Source organism: Ursus americanus, chromosome 18 (genome assembly GCF_024610735.1).
Source record: "Ursus americanus isolate L20-20 chromosome 18, mUrsAme1.1.p, whole genome shotgun sequence".
NCBI lineage: Eukaryota > Metazoa > Chordata > Mammalia > Carnivora > Ursidae > Ursus > Ursus americanus.
The window spans coordinates 13,005,996-13,029,190 of NC_142144.1; the positions used below are offsets into that span (position 1 = coordinate 13,005,996).

Consider the following 23,195-nt stretch of genomic DNA (forward strand, 5'->3'; position numbering starts at 1 on the left):
GCTGCAGAGCTGACTTTCAGGCAGCAATCTGGTGCTGATCTGGAGGCCAGGCTGTAAGTCCTGACTAACCCGGAGCTGGCAGAGAATAAGGGAACGGACGAGTAAGCACCTTTGCTCTGCGGTGTGCCTCTGAGCATGTCCCCTCCCATTTGCAGCCCCCCACCCTGTTTCTCCTCCTGAAAAATAGGGTTGGCCTGGGGGGGGCCCTTGGACACTTACACGCAGAGCGTCTGTGCCCAGTCCCGAACATAAATGGGAACCACAGCAGGTGTTAAGAGGAGGGGCAGGCTGGGCCAGAACCATGGTTCTCACACGTACCGGCCTTTCCTGGGGATCCCACCCAGCCCGACGCTGGCATCCCAGGACCACATAGGTGAGAATTAAGTGTAGCTTCTGTAACCTGTCACCCCTCAACTCTTGAGAGCAAGAACAATGCCGGCCCTGCCCCCATTCTGGAAACAGCATTTTGTCTGGAAATTCCACCAAGGGGAGGAGGAAGGGCTGGGGCCCTAGAATTTCTGTGCCTGCTCAAACAGGAAGTAGCCAAAAGTTTGGGGCCAAGGAAAACAAGTTCAGGGTCATCCTGGAAATCAGCAGTCCCCTTGGCTGTGACTTGCCCCTCTCACAAGTGGGGCTCTCCTCCTGATTAATGATTAACATAGACAGACAGATGGTGTGTGAAAGGGGGATGGTCCAGGACCACAGGCAAAGGCCTAAAAGGAAGCAAAATTCACCCAGTCTCATCTGGCATACCTTTGATGATGGGGAGCTCACTACCAAATGATCCCTCCCCCGCTTCCACTCCATCCTCAAACAGTCTACAAGTGACAGTGCCTTCCCACAGCTAGGAATTGCAGAAGGCCTTCAGGGATCTAGTGGTCAACCAGGGCTGACCCAGGGCTCAGAGGGCTTGGGACTTGCCCAGGGTCTTCCCGCAGTTCCCAGGAGTAGAGGAAGCTATTACAGGCACAGTAAGGAGGAGCCAGTAGGAAGGCCAGGGCTGGAGTTTGAGCTTCAGCCCCACCCCCACATCCCTCTGGGCTAAAATGCCTAAGTTAAATGGGGGGGGGGGCTGACCTCTAGCTGACCTTTATTAGAAAGCCCAGAGGACGCAGGGAGGAGGGGAACTGAGACAGCGTGGAGGTGACCTGGGTTACAAAGGCCCCTATGCAGCCTGTCTGACCCACAGCCTTTCTCCTCTTCCCCATAGCCTCTGCCTCCGGAAGCTGCAAGAGGGCTTCAGAACTTTCTAGACCTGCTTTCTCTGCCCTTGGGTTTCTTATGTCCTCCTGTTGCCCCTCTTTCCCAGCCAGCCCCCGTACATGGGCTTCCGTGCACACACAGACCGTCTTCCCACTGAGGCCCACATCTCCCCCTCCCCAGTGGGTTCCTTCCAGGCCCTGCCAACCCCAGGGCCCACAGAGCAGCCTGGGACCCTCTGGAATAGCTGGTGGTGCTGCCCCCTACTGGGCTATAGAGCCCTAGGACAAAGTCCTTGGCCCTGGTGCCACCACGGGGAAGGAGGGCTGTGCCTCTTGAGATGCCCCAGGGTGGCATGGCACAGGGTTCCAGTCTGCTGAGTGACGTGAACTGCCCCCCCCCCACCCTCTCTGGGCCCCTATGCCCACTGGAGCGAAAGGGATGGTGCAGAACCTCCGTTCTCAGGTTGGAGGCGTGTCAGTCCCGTGGCAAGCAGGTTAAAATGCAGATGCCCAGGCCCACTGGGGAGAGTCTGGTTTAGCCAGCCTGGGAAGAGCCCAGGAGTCTGCATTCTTCCCCAGCCGGGAGTGAGCTCACCCTGGCCACACTGGCCCCCTTTTGCTTTCTGTCTCAGATCCCCGGCTCTGTATGGGTTCTGGGACTCCAGCCCCCAATGGCGTCATAAGCCTCTTCCAAACTGCCACCTGTCTCCTGTCCCTTTCTCAGCACTCCACACGTGGCAGGCAGGCAGGGATGCCAAGCCTTACAGTACAGATGGGGAAACCGAGGCTCAGAATGGAGAACAACAAAGTTTGCCCACAGTCCTCGTCCCTCAGAGAAGCCCCTGGCTTCCACCTCCCTCCCCAGCTCCCCAAACACTATGGAGATTCTGGGGCCCCGCAGGTCAGTTCAGGCCGGGCAGCAGCCTTGACTGGCCCCCTTTGTCCTGGTCCATGTGCCCTGCGACCTCACCAGGTCCTGGGCTGATTAAAATATCCCCTTACAGCTCCAGGAGGTCTGGTGTCCCTTTACAGGGCTGGGAGGGACACGGGCCCATCTGAGGACACTGCCAACTTGGTACTGCCCTCTGGCCGGCCTCAGGAGCCGAACATTGCCCGCCCCACAGAGATGAGAGAGCGTTCACCTGAAGTGTTTACGGAGGCCAGCCAGGAGAAGCCAAGGCCCAGGGAGGGGACCTTGCCCAAGGTCACACAGGCCCCAGTTATTAACCCCAACACAGAGCTTCCTCTCTGCCAGGTAGTAAGAAATCAGTGCGGCCACAGAACACCCGTAAGAGGCGGACACTATCCTCCCATTTTGCAGGCACAGAAAGGTGACCGCGGCAGACAAGGGACTCGACCTCACGTAGCCTGGCTCCTAATGGTGACCCCTTGCTGCCACAAATGGCCTCCCCTCTCCTGTCCTTGGGCCATTTTGTTTGCAAAAAGGCATGTTATAGCAATGAGGCTGGGCCCTGAGGTGGGGGGGTGGTCACTGCGTGTTACCCCAGTCCCCGACCTCACCTCTCGCCACGGCCTACACCTAACGGTTCCTCAGCCACGCCGGTCCGCCGTCCTCTAGCCCCAGTTCTCTCTTTGTGTCTTTGTTCCCACTGTTCCCCTCGGGACACAGGGCAGGCTCCCTAGACTCGGAGCGCTCTGTGAAGCCGGCTGTCGCTAGCTCCAAAGACGAACTTGAGTCTGTCCTCTTCTCTCCACTATCACTACTCAAATCCAGGTCGCCACCATCTCTAGCTTTGGGAACACCCACAGCCCCTGACTCGTCCTCCCAAATCCTCCTCAAGTTGATTTTCTGCAAAGCAGCCCGAGTGAGGATTTTACAGCAGCCCTCTGTCCCGGCCACCCTGGCCTTGCTCGCCTGTGGACACCTGTTCCAGCTCATCCCTCCACCCCCCGCTCTCCTGAGCCGCCTGGCCCACTCCCACTCCTTCTTCCTTTTCAGAGAAACCACCCCCTTGCCACCCCAACCTCATTGCCTCCCCCCCAAGGCCTGCCCACCCCATTTTCTTCGGGCCCCCCTGCACCTCTTCTCCAGGGAGCCCTCTGCAGCGTGCAATGATATCCATGTTTTGGTGTTTCACCTCACATTTGCCTCTCCTGGCACGCTGCCCTGCCCAAGGATCAGGTCCTGCCCGCCTGGCTCACATCACCACCCCGGTGCCCGGCCCGGTGCCGTCACGTGGCTGCTGCCGATTGAGAGGGGAAGGGTGTCACAGTCATGAATGCGGGAAAGCGCCACACACATGAGCGTGCCCTGGAGTCCCTGGACCTCTGGGCCTCTGAGTACCATGAAGCGAAAGGGGGCCAAATGACCCCCCCCAGACAAGTCACAGCTCAGGACTTACTAATTTCCTCCCTGCAGGTTTTGATGCTTTCATTCTATGATGTATAGCCCATCCGATAAATTTCCCCATTACCTTTCACACGCCACGTGCTGCCTTTCTGCCAGTTCGTAATACATTTGGCTCACTGGCTTCTCCCCGGAGAAATCTAAGGCTTGACTCCAACTTGGGAGCAGACCCGCGAGGCCACGTGGGATTCCAAGGGCTCATTTCAGGCCCAAACCTCGAGCAGGTCGAGCCTCGCACTCAGGACTAACTGGGCAAGTCCCCAACTCCCCTCCCGCCCTCCCTCTGGCAGGCCTCCTGGCAGAAACAACGCAGGCTGTGTTGTCCAGGGCCCACTGGGGCCCTGGTGGCCAGTTTGAAGGCTGGGCTGCAGACTCTAGTGCGTCTCCCAGCCTCGATGGTTTCCAGAGACTCCACAGACATGATCTTAATCTACCTCTAACGCCCCGAGGAAGGCGGGAACTCATCAGACCTGCTCACAGTTGAAGAAACTTCTCCGAAACACAGGAGATGGCATCCCAGCCCTGCTTAGCCCACTGGGTTCAGGTGCAGCCAGCAGAGATCTCCGAAGGCAGCCACTGTGCCAGGCATTGTGCCAAGTGCTTGACTGGAGTAGCCTCACTCACAGCCAGCTTTAAAGGCCAAAGGTACTGTAAGCCCATTTTACAGATGGGGAAATCAAGCCTCAGAGAGAAGCAACTTCCCTAGGTTTGTATAGGAAGCAAATGGCAATGAACCAGAGGAAGTACTACTAATATGAGGGATAAGAAAGGTCTAGAAGCTACAGGGAGCACACAGCTAGAGGCAGAGCTACCCACTCAAAAAAAAAAACACACAAAAAAAAGAAGTGACAGGGATGCAGGGAGAGCTCAGCAAGTTAGGGGTTGGAATCCGCCCCCCCCTGGGAGAGCTCGGCTGTGTGACCAGGGGCAAATCCCTTCCTCTCTCTGGGCTTCATCTCCCCCCCACCCTAGAATATGAATACTGTCCTGCCCTGCCCGGGGCTACACAGGGCTTGCATGAGGCAACATGCAGGAAGCTGCCTTGTCAACCGTCCAGTCCGGGGCAGAGTCATTTCTGCGTGTTGGAACAGTGAAGGAAGACATCATGCAAAGAGCTGCAGGGAACCTCGGTCCGCCTCTGAACCGTGCTGGGATCTGGACAGAAGACCCGGGCTCCTCCTCGGATCACAAGCTGCTTACCTCCCTCTGGGATCGGGCACCTCCCCCCGAGGCATGGGGGCGACCAGGCGGCCCTCCTGCTCCCGGGACCACAGATCCCCACACTGCCCAGCCGGCTGTGGGGCACGGACCAGAGGGCATTGCAGGCCGGCCTGGCCCGGGTCCCCCCCTGAGGCCCACGGCCCTCGGCCACTAAGTCTGCTGTCCAGCCCGGTCCAGCTCCTGAAAGTTTCTGCTTCTGCTTTATAGTTTCCGTGGCAACCACCTCTCTCCTTTCGAATGTCTTCCTCTCCCCAGTCACTTTGCCATCTGAAGAGGCAAGTTTCTCTCTTCTTTATGAGATGAGGAGAATAGAAGTGGATTGGGGTAAGAGGTCAGGGGTGCAGCCAGGGGCGAGTGCAGCCACAGTGTGCCCCCCCCCCGCAAAGACCTCTGGGCCTGGACTGCCCACAGGGCCCCCCACAGCAGGCTTCTCCAAATGTGACTGCGGGCCCTGCAGGAGCAGCTCAGGCTGGGGTGGGGGTGGGGCGAATGTCAAGGCTTTGCAAGCTGGCTGGGCCCAAATCTGCCTGCCACTGTCCGTCTTCACCCACCAGCGCCCTGTGTTTGGACCACGGCCACCCCCCCTGCCCCACGCTCTCTGCTTGTGGGAATCCTTCCTTTCCCAAGGCCTGGCTGCAAAATCGTCCCACAGGAAGTCCCCGCTGATGCTGCCGCCACCCGTCAGAACCCACCACTTCCCCACTCTATCTGTTCCTCCCCCACCCAACCGCCGCCCACTGCGACGGCCTTCCACCCTGCAAGCAGAGCTGATGTCCCCCTCACTCCATGTCCCAGCAGAGCCACAGGGGGGGCCACACGGAACCTGGGGCCACAGAGTTCCGGGCTCTAGTCCACGTTCTACCACCAGCGGGCCGTGGGCTGGCCACACACTTGCTCTAGAACTCTAGCTTCCCCGTGGTCAAATAAGAATGGCACTCACTTCCTCCCGGGCTGTTGAAGACTGAAATGAGTTTGCAGGTCTGAAAGAGCTTGGAAAATTGTGAAGTGCTGTGGGGAGTCCGGGAGTATTTTTAGGCACTGAACTAGTGCTGCCAATGAACAGTCCAAAGGCCTCCTTGACCCCACGGGTCTCTCGGCTCTCTTTCTCCACCTGCTGACCTCCCGAGGCATTGACTCCACACCAAGTCCTGGGCCACCAGCTTCCCTGATGCGCGCGCGCGCACACACACACACACACACACACACACACACACATACACACAGCCCCTGACACACGAGGGGCCCGCAGCTCAGCCAGTGCCTGCTGTTGGCTGGGGGGGCTGAGGATACCGCTGAGGCCCGAGTCAGCAGGGAGCAGCCCAGGCCATGCGGCAGGGCAAGCGTAGAGGAATAGCTTCTTCCTAGCCGGTGGGGACTGGGGGCTGGGGCTGGGGCCGGAGGCAGTCCCAGCAAGGGCTCCCCCACCCACTGGGCTGTTCACTGCCTTCTCCTGTTCCACTGGGACCCACCCCTCCCCTTATGGTCTGGTGGGCTACCCAGGAACACCTCCCAAATGTGCTGTCCCCAGAGAAAGGTCTCTCCCTCCCCCACACCAGGGCCTCCCTCCTTTCTCTGGTGTTGACAGTGAACTTCACCCCTACTGCCCGCCCAGCCTCAGACCTACACGTCACCCCTTCCAAAATGCTCACAGAGGCTGCACCTGCCCAGGCTTGTGCTAGGAGAGGGCTGGTTTCCGTGCGCAAGGGGATGCCTGGGGCTGGGGCAGCTCCTGTGGACACCTGAGGACCATTTCACTTCCCTGCGAAGACCCGCGGAATCAGAGGGTTTTAAGCAGGCTCGAGAAAAACGAACAAAGACTCGTGAAATGTCAGGACAAGTGAATGAAGACAGGGTCGACTCCCTCCTGGGCCTGCCCTTCTGTCCCTCTCTCTGCTCCTGGTTCAAGAGCCCAGGATTCCCACAGCTGGCATTGGGAAGCCAGGCCATTCCATCCCCACACAGGGATGCCTGAGAGACACTTCCCAGGAGCTGGCATGTGAAAACCCATGCAAATACTAGCACGGTCCTGGGAGGCACACTGTCTGAGCCCAAGGGGGCTCAGACACAATCCCTGTTCTCAGGGAGCCGACAGTCTGGTAGGTCTCATGAACTGCCCCAGGGACCCACCAACAAGGGCCCCAGGCAAAGTATAAGGAAGGCAGGAACTGATTCTCACTGACAGGGCAGGCGGAGATCAAGGAAGGCTTCACAGGGGAGGTGGCATCTGGGCCAGGACTTTGAGCAGGATTCCAACAGGCAGAGGACATGAGGGAAGGGAGGGGACCCACTGAGGTTTCACAGCAGCCTGGGAACCACAGAGAGACGAGACTTGACTTCCCTTTTCCAAATACCATGTGGTTAGACCATGGTGAGGGGGTGGGTCTAGAGGATGTCGGCCCCGTGTCTAATCAGCTGGGCCTCTTAGGCCAGGCGGGTGACACATGCCGCAAGATGGCCCAGAAAGAGGCACTTTCCAGCCTGGCTCCTGACATCAGACCCGGGGGCAATGTCTGTTCTGGTCACTGCTGTCACGGGGCAGTGGCCCCAGAGTGCCAACAGGAGACAGAGCCTGCCAGGTCTTAAAAGCCCTAAAGAAAAGAGTCTCCTCGAGTTCCCTGAGCAGCCCATTCCGGGATTTCACACCACCCCACGGTCAGCCAGGAAGTTCTTCCCCGTATCTAACCTACATCTCTCTGCTGAAATGTACGCTCCCCTTGTTTGAAGACACAGGAATAACAAAGCACAGAAGCTAAAAGACCTCACCAGGAGCTCTGTTTGCAGCTGAGGTGGCAGTGGGGGTGGGTCATTGGGCACAGACACCACCCCCGGCCCTGACAAGAGAGGACAAGGCCCGCTTTGTGTGCATGATTAATTTATAGGCCTGGGGAGGGCCGAGCGAGCGGGAATGTCCTCTCCCCAGGCCTTGGAGGCTTCCCTGACCCAATTTAGAAGCTGCGTTTATTGTGTTGTTCATGTCAAACCTTCCCGATGAGGCCTCTATTCCCAACGTGCTCGTGAATTTTCCAGGGGTTTAATAGTGTACAATCTGAGAACGATTTATTAAGAAGATTAAACCCCCCAAATATGCTTCCGCACGCTCTACAAAACACGGCAAATTTATTCTCCAGCGTCAGTGGGCTCCCATTGCCCGAGCAGCACAATCAGTCAGCAAACCCCTCGTCCTGGGGAGGCAGGGAAGCCACACGGGGTGTGGGAGTGCCCGGGGAGGGTCCAGGGGGAGTGTGAGAAGGTGCCTGTTTGAAGACCCTGTCCTGGTCCCCTGCCCACCTTGCCCCCTGCTTCCCTGCTCAGCGAGGGCTCCTGGATGCTAGATGCAGGACGCTGGTCTAGATGCGTCCTGCTCTGGGACTTGGAATCAAAGAGGAGCTCCTAAGGTCATCTCTCTGGGCACCCCTCTCATTCTCCACACCTCCCGTCACTGGGAACTCCTGGAGAGGAAGGCCTGGGTCAGTTGTGGCCGGAGGTGTTGGAAAGAGGCGCAGTTTTTGCTTGACCCTTCCTGGGGGGAGGGGAGGGGCTACACTTGAGGGGCCAGAGGAGGCCTCACCGAGAAAAAGCTGGATGGAGGATGTGAGGTCAGGGAGGAGGCAGGCCTGCCCCAGCCCTTGGGACAAGGGAATGACAGCAGCACTCAGGGCCCACATGGGGCGGACCTGGTCTCAGATGCTGGTGCAGAGGCCTAGGCCTCAGTCCTGATCCGAGACCGCCGACTGGCCTCTCTTCTCCCTGCAGGCCCTCCAGCCCAATGGGTCCCCAGGACCATCTGTTTTATCACCGCCGATAAAAACTGTCATGGCTAGGGCCTGTCCACTGCTTACTCTGTGCCAGGCACTGGGCTGAGCTTTAAACACATCGTCCCTTGTCACACCCACGCCACTCTGCCAGTGGGTGCTGTTACCATCGCGTGCCTCGGATGAGGGAGTGAACATTTAGAGTGTAATCCACACGCCTAGGCCAGGCAGTCAACAACCGACAGAACCAGGATTCCAGTGCTGCTGGGCAGACTCCAGTGTCTGAGGTCTCAAAGTCCTCCCAGCCCACCTAATTCCACAGCTGGGACAACTCCGGCTCCTACTCCTTGACGACCCTCCATTTGGGCTCAGTTGAGACCTCTGCGTCCCCCACCGGAAGACGGCCCAGTCCCCTTGATGGCCACCCAGCCTCCAGCCTCATCCTCTCCAGCCTTCCCTCCACCCAGCAGCCAGAGGGACTGTCACAGATCCCAAACCTGATCATGTCACTTGGCTGCTGAAACCCTCGCCATGGTCCCCTGGCCGACAGCGCAAGGTGTAAGCTCCCACTGCCCTCCTCCCCTCTGCCCTCCCTCCCACCACCAACTCCACATTCACCACCTGGGCCCCAGGCTTCCCGTCTCCACGCCTTTGCTCACACTGCTCCCTTTGCCTGACATGCTTTCCCCATGCCTCTTACTTCAAGACTCTCAAGGCCCAAATCTAAAGCCATTTTCTGCATAAAGCTGTCCCAGGATCAGGACCCTACAGTAGAAATGGCTGCTCCCTGCTTGGAGGGAAGTCTTTCTCCCCTCGTCCCAACCCTCAACATGCCCAGGAGCTCCTGCGGGACAGGGTCTCCTCCTTCTAGAAGCTCCTTCCCCTGATCCCTGCATATAGCAGGGAACGAGGATTAGGCTGGTTTCGTGCAGATGTGGTCAACTTGACAACATGACACCTTGACCTTGTGAGGGAGAGGAGGCAAGAGTGGCCTGAGTGTCCAGTCCATGAGTCCTTTACCTTTTTGGGGGACCATGGACCCCTGTGGCCTCTAGAAAGGTCTAAGACTCCCTTCTCAGAAAAATGTTCTTAAATGCATAAAATAAAATACCAAGGATTACAAAGGAAATCAATTACATTGAAATACAGTTATCAAAATATTATAAAAAAACATGTATAACAACATATGTGCTTTTTATTAATGCTTTAAATAACAAGATCTAGATCTAAGAGCTACTGTTATTCTGAAGTATGAACAAATGTGATATTTCAAGACCCCCACGAAACTGTATGATGACGCGATAATGTCTGTGATTTCCGTGATTTCTACAAAATCACTGAACGGCTGATGCCACTGTGGTTTATCACTACATTTGCAATTGGAAGAAATAGAATTTGTAACTGTAATCAGAGGTCAGAGAACATAATTGTGGGATTTTTTTTTCCTGTCCACATTCTTGGATTCCACTCAGAGACTCCTGGAGGCTCTGGTTAAGACCCCCTGGCTTAGAGGTGGGGGGGGAGGGTGTAAGGGAAAACAGCAGGGTTTGTCCTGGAGCCCAGGTTCGGCTGTGTGCTGCCTGGCACATCACTGACCTTCTCACAGCTCCATCTCCACCCACCTGCCTCGGTGTGATCATGGAGGAACCAGGGCCCTTGCCCACAGCCTTGCTGTTCGGGCTTATCCCAAAGCCCTTCAGTGGGGTAGGCTTCGCAGAGGCCCCTTGGAGCCGCGATGCCCCAGACAGCCCAGCTCAGGGCCTCAAGGCCCCTGGCTGCCTCCCAGAAAACTTGTTTTATGTCCTGAAAGACCAGGGCTGACAGGTGATAAATCGCCCAAAAAGGCTGGAGTGGGCTCACACTGTCTGCCCGGCGCCCGCCCAGCCACCCTGCTACCCACCACCACCCTCTCAGAAAGGATAAAAGCACCATTAATTACCAGGGAAGAAAGGGCGCCGTGAGGACGCGCCCAAAGGCTGCTCAGAAATCATCTGTGGCCTCATTTTCTGAATGTAGCGCCAAGCCTAGGGGCCGACTGTCAACCCTTGCCGCCCTCTGTCACTGGCAGGCTGGGCTCTCTTCCTTCTGGGATCCCCTCCAGGGCCACCTTTTAACCTGGGTCTTGCCCGCAGAGACCCCTGACCTATCCACTGTCCGTGAATGGATTGCTTTTTGCAGACAGGGCCCCCAAATAGGGTTCCCCAGCTGGGGGTGGGACCTGAGAGGGAAAGGGAATGAGCGTGTCGCCTCTGCGGCCTTCAGCAGCACAAGTCCATCAGCAAGTCCACTACGGAAGTGTCTTGAGTCTCACCCAGACCCCACTGCCAACTCTAGTTATCACCCCCCACCCAGGAGACTGAGTCACCTGCATGGTAACCCCTACCAGTTACTTTGTGTGGGTCTGTGCCAACAACTGTCCAGGCAAGAGGTCAGCCCTGTTATTATCCCATTTTATAGACACAGTAACTGAGGCTCAGAGAGGTTAAGTGACTAGCCCAAGGAGGCACAGCTGGAAACTGACAGAGCCAGGGTTTGAGACCAGTCTGTCTGGTTCCACATCTCCCCATTAGCAGCTTTTCAGCCCCTACATGGTCCCCCCTGCAACCACAGGTGGCCAGAGAGTCTCTCTAATGGAGGCTTTTGAGGCCCCTCCCTCCCTTTCCCATCCCTGCCCAGGGGCTCCCTCAGAGACTTGTCTCTAAACCCAACTGGTCCCAGTCTCACCTCCTCCTAGAAGCCTTCCCTGACTACCCACCCTCCGTGGAGTCAGAAGTCTTCCAGTGCTTAGCAGAAGCTGCCAGGGATGGCCACTAGCACTGCCTGTGGGGCTAAACGAGTCCTTTTCTTCATCACCCTACCACCATACACCCTCAGCCAGACCCAGACACCCACAGGGGCTCTTCCAAGAGGAAACACGAGGAAAATCATGCCGGCAGATGAATGAGTGAGCCGTGGCTCACGCCAACCTTCCATCAGAGACAGATCTGTTCACAGGCAGGCAGGGGGCAGCTGCCCCAGGATCATCTGAACGGGGGTCCACCTGACCAGTCAACCAGGATGGCTAAGCCAGGTTAGACATTGACTTTGTAGCCACTCTGAGCAGAGAAGAGCCCTGGGCTGGAGGAACAGAGTCAGCAGATGCACTGGACCCACATGTCACTCTCGAAGAACCCACAGAAGGGCCAGACCCCTTTTCAAAGCCAGGCAAAACCATGACTTCTGCTCCAAGCTCACGGCAGGAATAACAGCAGTGCCGTTCCCGGCAACAAGCCCTTTCCTGGTAGATGTGCTTACTCCAGACAGAGGGACGCTGGGACCTGAGCCCGACGGCCTGCAGAAAGCTCGAAGCATCAGACAGAAACGGGGAGACAGAGGTCCAAGTCCTGACTAGGAAAACCTTCTGAGAATCTCTTCGTGAAAAAAACAAGTCGCAAAATGATAAATGATTTTTAAAAAATTGCTAAACAGAATCACAGATGTGCTGTGGATACATCCGTATAGATGAGAACGTGAAAGAACCCTAAGAAAAGCAGACTCCAAAGGCCCCCACCCCAGCTCCTGGCTGGGTCCTGCCCTGAAGAACTCACCCAAACTCTTCCCCGCTCTTGATGCCCCCGAAGATGGTGAGCAAACCAACGTTCACCCCAGCAGGCAGGAGGCTTCCCCGCCCCGACCTTTGTGGAGCGCAACTCAGGAACATGGAGCCCAAGTTAAGATCCATAAAATGTCCATTTTAAATTCATATATTCTCCTTCTGCAATCCTGTCCCTCAGACAAACTCTCACGAGTGTGCAAGAACAGATGTACAAGGATGTTGACGCACCCGTTTGCAGGAGGGAAAAAAAGAAAACGTAAACAGCATCCGCGTCCATCACGGAGGACCTGGCTGAATTAATTGCTGTCGCTTCTGCACACGGAATCCCGTGTGGCTGTGGGGCGGCGGGTGGCAGGGACGTGTGTACCGACATGGTGAGCTACCGGAGAGGAGGCAGGAGATGTGGGACAACCCCCTGGGCAGACAGGCTCGTGGAAGCATGCAGGGAAACAGGTTCTCGCATATTCTTCAAAAAAAAAAATAAACGGTGGTTACTCCGGGGAATGGTGTGTGTGTGTGTGTGTGTGTGTGTGTGTGTGTGTGTGTGTTGGGGGGGGAAGGGGAGCGGTTCTGTCTTTGCTCTATACCCTTCTGTACCACTTCCACTGTAAGTCACGGAGTATGCCAATTTTATATATCCTAGCACAGATCCCGGTGCGGACGGATGTTGATAGCGGAGGAAGCTGTGCGTGGCCGGGAGCAGGGGGTATATGGAAAGCTCTGCACGTCCCACTCAGTTTTTCTGTGAACCTAAAACTGCTCTCCGAAATAACGTCTGTCTAAAAAAAGCGAGAAGAACGGAGTAAAAGCCCTTGCAAATGAAAAACACACAGAACTTCCCCCCCCAAAGCCCACACTCCTCCTGGTTGAGGCTCCCTGGGCCTTCATCACTCTTGGGCTGAGTCCTAAGTCCCAGCCTAGTCTCACATCGTCCTGGCGAGGCGCAGAAAGGGGGGGGTACCCCGCTGAAGCTCAGGCTGGGGAGCCCTGCTGAGGTCCAAGCCCTACGCCTCTGCTCACACCCTCTCCTCTGACCAGTTACGTCCCTGCACCTTCGCTGATCAAACATCATCCTCCCGGAAAGCACATTCCAGGTGCCCCCACCCCCTGAAATGCAGACTCTCTGACGACAGTCTGTGTCCTAAATCTCTCTCTGTAGCCGCCAGGGTCGGCCAGTGTCTGGGATAGAGCACGGGCTCGTGAAACGTGGATGCCCTACTGAACACACTGGCATTTCTAGCAGCCCCGAGCTCTGTCTGAACAGCTCTCTGCGGCCACTCATTTTGCCTTGAGTTATGAATCCGCCTACCCTCAGCAGCACTGAGCCCCTCGAGGGGCTCCTGGGCCCACACCCCGATGCGGGCCCCAGCCCACTACCTCACCTAGCTCGGGAACCGAGAACACAAATGCCGGCGTGAGCCAGGAAGGGAAGAGGATGGGCCAGGCTGAATGGAGCGGGCGCACGCCAGCCCTCGGTGGTGCTACTGGAAAGCAGGCCCAGGAAGATGATCCAGTTTCAGAAGCAGCTACCGGGTTTTAATGTAAAATCCTTCTGACTTAGGGGTGCCTGGCTGGCTCAGTTGGAAGAGCATGTGGTTATTGATCTCGGGGTTGTGAGTTCAAGCCCCACGTTGGGTGGAGAGATTACTTAAATAAATAAAACTTTAAAAACAAAAAACAAAAACAAAAAAACCCCTCCTGACTTAAATGTAAGCAACTAATTCACATTTAAAAACAAATAAACACTATACAGGTCACAAGAAATAGGGCTACAGGCCCAAATCCTTCTAACCCCCCTGCCTCTGGTAGCCTGAGGGAACAACAGTGCAGAATTCGGAGCAGCCATAATTCAAAAAGAAGAAAAAAGGCAAGAAACTCTCCTTGATCCTGCTGTCCCGTTGACCCAAACAGCCCCGGAGCCCACACTCCAACCTCAGCACCACGTAGAATTTAGGGACCCACCATTCTGGAGGCAGGCTGTGTGACCTGGGGCAAATAACTCCACCTCTCTGTTTTCTCCATTGCAAAATGGAGGCAGAGAATAATAACAGTACCTGTCTCCCAGGGGTATTGTCTGGATGCTGGTGGTTATGAGGGAGAGGACCTAGGACCTAGGAAAGGACCCCAGCCCATAAGGGTTCTTTCTTCCTTACCATGACAAACAGGATCAGCTAGCCTGGAGGAGGTGAGGGACACAGACACATCACAGAGGGGCCGGGCGGCAAAGCTAGGGAGCCCCCTCTCCTTTGGCCCCCTGACCATGCCCCTGATGAGGCAGGGAATGGTTAGCCTCAGAGTTGCCCAGGGAGGCCTTTCACAGATGCGTGCTCGTCTCCAAAACCACTACATCCCCAAATAACAGAAATTAGCACTTACAGAACACTTGGTACCTATCGGGCACCATGTTAAATGCTTCGAGTAAGTTCCTGTCATTTCACTTTCTCGACAATCGCAGAAGATAGTTATTATTACCTCCCCATTTTACAGATGCGTAAACTGAGACTCAGAGAAGTGACCTGACTTGTTCAAGGCACCTAGTCAGTGGTACAGCCTGGATTTGGCTGTAGACAATCTATTCCAGCTCTCTCGGTGAGCACCCCTTCCTGCCTCCTTCCCACAAATCTTTGTGATTCCCAGTGTGCCAGCGCTGACTGAGTCGGGGAACGAGCTCCTGCTGTGGGCAGCCTGGGGCACAGAGGCAGGGAACCAGGGACTCTGCCTGGAAGAGCCGCGTCAGGGATGCCAGAGCCCCTGAGCCGGGGCCAAGAGGTGAGGAGAAGCAGGCCCAGACCTGCACAGGTGAGCACTGGGCTGGTTGCACCAGGAGCGAACCCATGGCACCTCAAGCTTGGAGGCTGGAGGCTGGGAGCAGCAGTCAGACACAACCAACCGGGCTCGACCCAAGGAAGGTAAGAGAATGGAGAGCTAGCTTCTCTCTTGAAGGAATATGAACATGCGGAAGAAAAATGAAAGAACCAAATATTATGGAGATGAAGAAAACTCAAAGCCTTAAAGCTTTGAAACCTACTCTTGGGGACCCCTAGCCCTCGAGAAGAGGTGGCCCCTTGCCTGGGGGAGAGCTCCGCTGCCCTGGCACCATCACCCCTGGCTGCCATCTTGGGCGGGGGCAGTGTCACTTAGGCCTAGGGCTGAAATGTGGTCCTTTAAAATTCACATGCTGATGTTCCAATCCCCACAACCTCAGAATGAAACCGTATTTGGAAACAAGGGCTTCAAAGAGGTGATTAAGGTAAAATAAAGCCATTAGGGTGGGGCTTTGTCTAATCTGACTGATGTCCTTAGAAGAAGAGGAAATTGGACACACAACAAGGACACGGGGTCCCATCTGCCCAGAGGACAACCACGTGAAGAGGATGCAAGAGGGCGGCCATCTACAAGCCAAGGAGGGAGGCCTCATTGGAACCGTCCCTGCCCACACCGTGATCTTGGGCTTCCAGCCCCCAGAACTGTGAGAAAATAAATTTCTATAGTTTAAGCCACCTAGTCTGTGCTAATTTTTGGGCAGCCCTAGCAAACTAATATATACCGGGACCAGCCATGCTGTGCTGGAGCCAGGACCCTGGCTTGACCCTCCGGAGCTGACCTTGGGCATGTCAAGCCAATCCCACCTGCCAGCTGGGGTCGGGAGAGCCAGCCACTCACTTAACAGGGATGACACAAGGCTCAGATTCAGCACATAACCACCAGGGGGGGCGTGGCAGCCCGCCTGCCCCGTACCCCCATGCGCACACCCCTGGGCACCCCCACACTAGTCCTTAGGAGCGCCTCCATCAGCCCTAGATGCCTTCTAACGTCAAAAAGCATCTGAACCTTGAAAAACCCAGTCCCCCAGGGATGGACATCAGGGTCAGGGGCAGTGTGGTCAGCTCATCCCGGTTTCCTTGCAACTGTCCTGCTTTTAAAACTGAAAGTCCCAGATCCTGGGGACCCCCCCCCCCCCCAGTCCTGGGCAAACCGAGACGGTTGGTCACCCTAGCCGATGGCTGGACCTCTCCTGAGGCCTCCATGTACTCATTCCCATCTGACAACGCTCACGAAGACCCTGCTATGAACCCGAAACTGTGCCGGGGCTAACGGTGAACAGCCAGACAGGGACCCTCTCTGCCCTCGTGGGCTTTCGGTCCACTGGAGAGACACAGGACACAAGCATTAAGAAACTATAAATACACAACCATGTCCACGTACCTATAAAACTGAGCCGGGCAGGCCCAGCAGGACCTCGGGGCTAAGGCCAGGCTAGCTGCAGCTCTAAGGGCAGTGGGAGTCGGGAGCAACGCGAACCAGTCTCCAGGAAATTTAAACAGCACACGCACATTGGCTACTGAGTGAAGAGCAGACGGGAGGCAAGCAAGCAGGAGCGAGCCCAGCTAGCAGCATCCTGCAGTCAAGCAAGGAGATAGTCGGCAGCCTGGATCCAGCAAGCCTGCACCATGGACAGATTCGTATGCTCCCCAAGTCCGCCTCTGATCTCGCCCTTTAACTCAGCAGACCCTGTCCTCACCCCCAGGAATCAAAGCAAGTCAAAGCCCAGCAGCCTTGCCAACGGCACTGACCCCCGCCCCCCTGCCCCACACACCGCGCAGTACCTGTCACTCTTTTGGCCAAACCTGTCCCAAGCTGGCTGTGAGTCAATCCCTTCCAAGGGGCCAAGGGACCGTGTGCTTTCCTCCCCCCTCCCCCCGGAGGTGGGGGTGGAGTGCTGGTGGTATTTTTAAGCTATTAACAATTGACATCTGTTAATTATTACTTTGTCCACCTCTGTTTTTCTTTCACCCACACCATTGCTCAATCCACCGGCAGCCGTGGCCCTGAGAAGGAGAAATATTACCTCCCCACAGAGTCCTGGGGAAGTAGAGGCCCCTCGCACGAGTAGGGGTAGGACTCGCAGTCTCTAGGCCCTATGCGTCTAATAAACCCACACGAACTTCTAGATCCTAAATTGTAGGAAGTATAGCTAGGTCTGTGCCCGGTACTAGGGGTCCCCATGCTGGTCCCTTTCAAGCCCTCTACTTTCACAGGCACCCATTGCCTCTGGAGAGGTGGTCCTCCTAGCCAGGCCAGACCCTTCTCTTGCAGACCCCAGAGATTTCCAGGCTGAGCCCCAATCAATCAAGCTACAAATACTATGGACTCTACGGAAGGAACATTCCCCAGGAGCCAAGGGAAGGGTAAAAAGCACACGTAGCCATGCTCTTCTGGTTGGAGGCAGGGGACTGGACTGCCTGGGGACCTGCACCCCTTTCTGGCTTTGGGAACCAGATCAGACAAGGGTAGGGTCTGGATGGGTAGGCACAAGGCTGAGGGACAGCATTCCAGGCAGGGGAACCTGAGAACAAAGTCATGGAACAGGACAGGTGGGAGGTCGTTGAGTGTTCAGCTGGCTGAGCTCCCGGGTGCAGAGAAAGACACCGTGGGCACGGAGGCTCCTACCAGAGTTTGGAGGTCCCTGCACATCAATGTCAGAAATGTGGATAGACCTGGGAGAAAATAAGGAGCCCCTCAAGAACCCTGAGCAGAGGAGTGACTGGTCAGACCAAGGTCTAGAAAGCTCCCCTGGAGGCTGAGTCGAGGGGGATCAAGGATGGGGAAGCAGGCCATGCAGTGCCAACAGGAGCCACAAGTCTGGCACGCAGCAGGACAAAGGGAAGGGAGGGAAACGGCCAGGGTACAACCTCACCTGAGAAAGAGGGATGTTGGGGAGGGGGAGGGGTGATGAGGGTGGGAGGGTGTGGTTTTAGCAGAAAGAAAAGGACTTCCCTGTTGGACCACTGACGTGCCTTTAGAGCATCTGGTGACCATCGCTTCTCCATCTGGAACTCAGGAAAGAGAATCGGGGAAGGGATTTACAATCGGGAAGGGGAGTAGTCCAGGTTCAGGCGTCACTGACCCCCCGGGAAGAATGGGGCTCCCAGGTGAGAGCTCATAGGTGAAAAGAGGAACACACCCAGGTGGGATCAGGGGGCATCGGTGAGGGGCCCGGAGGGTGTAGTGTCTGGGAAGGCAAGAGTCAGGCGGCTGGAGACCCAGTACGGACCCCAGGAAGGCTGGCCAAAGCCCTGAGCGCTAGCAATAGTATAATCATCAAAGACCCCATGTACTGAGTCCCTTTTACATGCTAGGCCTTGAACTTGAGACTTGACATGCAAAATTTAACTCACTGACACCCTCCAACCCCCTTGGAGCTGTTGTCCCATTTTATTTTATTTTTTTAAGATTTTATTTATTTAACAGAGAGAGACAGCCAGTGAGAGAGGGAACACAAGCAGGGGAGTGGGAGAGGAAGAAGCAGGCTCCCAGTGCAGGAGCCCGATGTGGGGCTCGATCCCAGAACGCCGGGATCACGCCCTGAGCCGAAGGCAGACGCTTAACGACTAAGCCACCCAGGCGCCCCTGTTATCCCATTTTAAAGATGAGAAAGTCAGCGAAGAGTGGCTCAGTCCCCCAGCTGGTCAAGCCTAGTCCTGAACCGAGCCGGACTCCAGAGCCCACACACCCTTTTAACCACTATAAGGCACAGGGGGAGGTCAGCGTTTGCTGACTGGCCAGTGCCGGATATTTTCATGGGGAGAGGGGTTCCTAGAGGCCAGAAGTGACCAGGTGGAAGCAGACCACTGTTCCTCCAGCTGGGAAGAGTGGGAGGGTGGCTCTAGCAACTTCCTCCAGCAGCTGGCCCAGACGGCTGGAAGGAGCCGCCCATCTGAGCGGAAGGATCTGGAAGACTGCAGCAGGGAGCCAGAGCCGGGAAGGACCTTTAGTTCTTGTTCTGCCTTTAGGATCCAAACTTGGAAAACAATGACCGCTAAAAGTGATTTGATGACTAAAATTTTTGACTAAGTTTAGCCCTCAGGGTGGGGTAGTCGCAGTGATGTAAAGGCTCAGACCTTGACTTCCGCCCCCAACCCTCGGTTGTATCCTGGTCCCATGTTTAACTCCTCTATTTCCCATTTCCAAAGAATAACCTCCAACCCCAGGAAGGCTTAGAGATGAATGAGAACCCCGTTCAGCATCTCCTTAGTACTTAATCCCCAAGCTGAAAAGCATAATGCTTAACCCAAAGGAATCAATCAGTAATGTTGGAATTTCAGGCCCCAGAGCTGGCTTACAGGGGTTTCTGACATCATACCAGTTCTCAGCCGGCACTGAAACAGTGCCCAGCACCTGGCAGACACGCAATAAGTAGGTGCCCCTCCAGACAAAAGCTATGTGGCCCACTGTTGTCACAGTCCAGGGACAAGAAGGCCTCCCCGGAGCCTCAGAGAGCCAGAAGCCCCACCCTCCAGCCATCACCCCTTCATCATGTCCCCTCACATTACAATTTACCCATCGGCTCTACAGGACAGTATTCTATCAGGCCAGAAAGGCCTTCTAAGCACATATATTCGACCTTTTAAAGTTTGGGGGAGTCTTAAAATTATCTCGGGGTTCAACCCAATTGCTTTCAATCCTTGAAAGCCCTTCTGTAACGCCAAAACTTAGACCAGACTGGGGACGGCAAACAGGCCAACGCCATACACGCGGCACCACCTCCACCCCCCGACCTCCACCCCCAGGGCTGGGGCACGTCTCACTAAGGGATGATGGCAGTCTTTTCTGCTGAGCCAAGATGTGGCCGCAGAGCCTCTCAGTGCCTGGGGTTTGCTTTGTTTTGCTTATAGGAGATGACGTGTCTACCACATGGATATCGTGTCTCCAAGGTGAATGCCTTCTCTGGAAAAAAGAAGTGTCTACAAAAATCCAGTGAATTTACTGACTACTCAAGACATGTGCATAGCATTGATGGGTCTTTTGTTATTTTTTGCCTGTGTTTGCTCCCCCTTCTGCCAGGGCCAGCACCCCCATTTGCCTTGGGGATCCCCCCTGTCCCCACTCCCAATTGTGTGGAGAAACAGCTTAGAACTGGGGGAAGGGGGGAGAGAGAGACAGATACGACATCCTAACTAATCCATTTACTTAAGATTCCCTGAGCCTCCTTGGGTTCTTTATATATATAAGCTCATAAAATGCGTCTAACTTTGGCCCGTTTGAGGGGGAGGGGGCTTTGTTTCTTGTACCTGAAAGAGCCCCAGCTGGCCAGCCCCCCATGTCAGCCCGGCGCTGGGCCCTGAGGGGTGATCCCAAGAAGACAAAGAGTCCTTGCCCTTCCAGAGCTTCCCAGTGTAGCAGGTGGTTGGACAGACTCAAGGAATCCGTCCCAGTAGTAACTCCCCTGAGAGCCGTGATGGAACCAGAGAAGCCACCCCCTTGTCCACTGGGCCACTGATGAGCTCCCACCCCTCACTACAGCCCACAGAGGTCCTGGACTGGGAGTCAGGAGAATGCTATGAAGCCCAGCCCTGCTATTAACTCACTGTGGGAACCCTGACAGATCACCCTGGGCCTTGATTTTCTCGTCAGCAGAATGGGGGCGGAAGTGGCACGTGATACCCGGGCTGCAGGCCAGCGAAGGGAGCTCTAGTGTCCAGGCCTCCCAGGGGAGGGGGGTGGTTATGACAACCGACTCTGGGTCTGGAGGTTCCTTTCTCTTGGGTGAGAGTGGGACAGGGGAGCGGGGGGGGGGGGCGGGAGGAGAGAGACTCCCCTGAAGCCCCCTGCTCCGGGCTGCCTCCTCCCTACAAGCCCCAGGAGGAGAGGGACCCTAGGAAACTTCCAGTCCCAGCTTTTCTTCCCACATCCAGAGCACTCACTCTAGAAATCAGGCCTTTTCCGAGCATTTGTGGGGGGACCACACTGCCTTCTACCCACCGAGCAGGTAAATGTCCCAGTCTCATCGGAGCTCCCCACACTGAGGCCCTCCCTCCCTGCTGCCCCTCAGGCGCCCCGGGCAGCAGGGTCCAGAGCCAGCACCTCTGTCTGCCCAGAGGAAAGGTCAGGCCAATTCGCAGCAGCTGCCCTCCCTAAAGGCTCTCCCTTACCCTCCAGGAAGCCAGAGGGTGAGAGCCCGGATCAGGGTCGGGTCAGGGCCAATGCCCAGGACTGAGCTGCCTGTGGTGAGGAGTGACCAAATCCATTAGAGCTGACCCCTGCCTTTCTGCTCCTCATTTTCCTACAATAAGCCTGCGCCAGTTCCATGGTCAGGTGAGCTCCCTGCAACTCACGCGTCTTCGGTAGGAGAAGGGCAACCCACGCGTCCTCAGTGCAAGAGGGGACAAATTCAAAGGTACGGGATGCGAGATACTTGTCAACAGGCACCGCCCCACCCCCACCATCACCATCACACTGGCCACCAATGCCTCTGGAAGTGCCTTTGTGGGCATCCCCCTGCCTCTGCACCAGCACCGTCCCCTAAAACAGCATTCAGCAGTTCGGAATTACCAGAATCAATTACTCCAGGAAGGAACTCAGGCAGACAGGCGTTCGAATAAAGACTGCAGATAATTCCCACCGTCAGGTAATTGCTCCCCAGAGAATTTCAGATAATAAAAGAGGAATCAAAAAAGAGAGCATTTTTTCCCCAGAAAGGAAGGGGAGACTGTGCATGGATAAACAGAAAGCTATTCTCTTCCCTTCTGCCTTCTCTCCCCTTCCTTGGCTGTGCCCCTGCAGGACCAAACCCCAGTGTCTCAGAAATCCTCGGGACGGGGATGGTGGCTGGGCGAGTCCCAGGGTCCTGGGCCCTGGGGACAGTGCTGCGCTCTCAGAGGGCATTTGACTCTTGTGTCCTTCGTTGAGCAGGGACACGGACAGGGACAGGGCTCCCGTTACACACAGGCCCGGCGATACATGACCGGGCAGTTAATCTCTCTCTAGTCCACGTGTCCAGCTCATCCCCTCCACAAGGACAGAAGCTTTTTGACAGCAGGGCCTTGGCTGACACGACCAGCCTCTCCTTGCCACCCGGCCCCAGATGCCCACATGAAGGACTTGTTCATTGATCCAGGAGGTGAAGGAGGGGCACACAGGTTTTCCTGAGGCCAATTACTTGGTTTCCTTGATTGTGAAATGGGGAAATAGCACCAACCTATCATATAGATGTCTACAACGCCACAGCCCCGAGAATATCACAAAGCCCCGTCAAGAGGTGCTCCAAGAAGAAAAGTGTCCTTGTTAGAGGGTTGGGGAGTCTAGGGGTAAAAAAGTTCAGCTGGTTCCTTCCCTGCAGAACTTCTCAGAGCCTTCAAAATTGCTAATGTGGACTGGTCCTGTATGAATGGGCATAAAGTATGCAGCCTTTTCCAAAACTCTTTTTCTGCTAAGTATCTGCCCAGACTGCTGTTGCATAGAACACACTAGGGCCAGCAGTGCTTGCAGACAGAAGGCATACTGAGGCTGTAATAAGGCATTTAAAGGGGACGGGTTAGGGAGCTATAAGAAAAATTCATGGAGGGCCTGGAGTTTGAGATACATTCTAAAGGAGAAAGGAGGGGCAAAGACAGGAAGGGGACATGCCCCATAGAAGAGACCGCCAAGCAGGAACCCGAGGGGTGGGAGAGCCCTGGGCATTCTGGGTCCAACTGTTTGCCTTAACTGTTATCTGGAGAGGAGGGAAGGCTGGAAAGGCGGGGCAGGGAGGGTCTTGGGGTAAGGAACGCGGTGAGGGTTTTTTGAAGGTCCTGGAGTCAATAGTGGCTTGCTCATGAGTGGCTACCATGGGCAGCGTAGTGTGAAGTCCAGTTCTGACAACGATCCTGTGAAGCAGGGTCTAATGTCTTATCACTTCAGAGCCAAGGACAAGTGAAGTGGCTATCCCAGTTCACGCAGCTCCTGAGTGGCGGGCAGGGATCTGAAGCCCCCAGCATATCAACCAGAGAACCCACGCCCTTAACCACTGCGCTTCCCCACCCCCGAGCTGCAAGGGACAGGGCTGAACCCGATGCCACCAACACCATCAAGGGGTGGAGAAGGGCCAGTCATTCCTTGCCACGGGAAGCCTTGTCCCTATGCCTTGGTTTCTGATTTATATTCCATCGGCCGGGGCTCCCCAAGCACGCACATCGGTCATCAGTTCTAAATATTTAAAGGGAGTCTTCCCAACCATCCCTCTGGGAATGGGCAAGAAGGTGCCAAAACACAGCTTGACACCGACAGAAACATGTGAC

The 23,195-nt window shown here is 55.8% G+C and overlaps 1 protein-coding gene across 5 annotated transcripts in view; it reads right to left on the minus strand.

Annotated features, from left to right (window-relative positions):
* DAB2IP (DAB2 interacting protein) overlaps positions 1-23,195 on the minus strand; it is a 191,437-nt gene that overhangs the window by 136,742 nt on the left and 31,500 nt on the right. Inside the window, exon 1 of one of the 5 annotated variants that reach the window (XM_087869400.1) lies at positions 16,746-16,830. The exons of the other annotated variants lie outside the window; for them this stretch is intronic. The gene's annotated coding sequence lies outside the window, so the exon portion shown is untranslated. Of the gene's footprint in view, positions 1-16,745; positions 16,831-23,195 lie in introns of those variants that run through there. 5 annotated transcript variants of the gene reach the window in all.